Source organism: Nomia melanderi, unplaced genomic scaffold (assembly GCF_051020985.1).
Source record: "Nomia melanderi isolate GNS246 unplaced genomic scaffold, iyNomMela1 scaffold0014, whole genome shotgun sequence".
Classification (NCBI taxonomy): domain Eukaryota; kingdom Metazoa; phylum Arthropoda; class Insecta; order Hymenoptera; family Halictidae; genus Nomia; species Nomia melanderi.
The window spans coordinates 13,012,831-13,013,785 of NW_027475130.1; positions in this window are offsets into that span (position 1 = coordinate 13,012,831).

Below are 955 nucleotides of genomic sequence, written 5' to 3' on the forward strand. Positions count from 1 at the left end.
GATTCATGCGCCGGGGCCTAATACAGACAATGCACTTTGATTTCTTGGTCTATCTGTAATAGCACCCGAGATATCACCAGATATATAATGGATTCTTCCCTGACCCTGAGTGCCCGGCCCCATGAGACGGTGGTTTTCTCGGCCCCTGGTGGTCCGAGGTCGTTCCCGCTGCACAGATTCATGCGCTACGGCCTCCTACAGACAATGCACTTTGATTTATTGCGCTATCTGTAATAGCACTCGAGATATAACCAGATATATATTAGATTTTTCACAGACCCTGAGTGTCTGGCCCCATGAGACGGTGGTTTTCTCGGCCCCTGGTGGTCCGAGGTCGTTCCCGCTGCACAGATTCATGCGCCAGGGCCTCCTACAGACAATGCACTTTGATTTATTGTGCTATCTGTAATATAACCCGAGATATCACCAGATATATATTGGATTTTTCCCTGACCCTGAGTGCCCGGCCCCATGCGTCGGTGGTTTTCTCGGCCCCTGGTGGTCAGAGATCGATCTCGCTGCACAGATTCATGCGCTAGCGCCTCCTGCAGACAATGCACTTTGGTTTATTGCGCTATCTCTAATAGCACCCGAGATATCACCAGATATATATTGGATTTTACCCTGACCCTGAGTGTCCGTCCCCATGAGACTGTGGTTTTCTCGGCCCCTGGTGGTCCGAGGTCGTTCCCGTTGCACACATTCATGCGCCAGGGCCTCCTGCAGATAATACACTTTGGTTTATTGCGCTATCTCTAATAGCACACGAGATATCACCAGATATATGTTGGATTTTCGCCTGACCCTGAGTGTCCGGCCCCATGAGACTGTGGTTTTCTCGGCCCCTGGTGGTCCGAGGTCGCTCCCGCTGCACAGATTCATGCGCCAGGGCCTCCTACAGACAATGCACTTTTATTTATTGCGCTATCTGTAATAGCACCCGAGATATCACCAG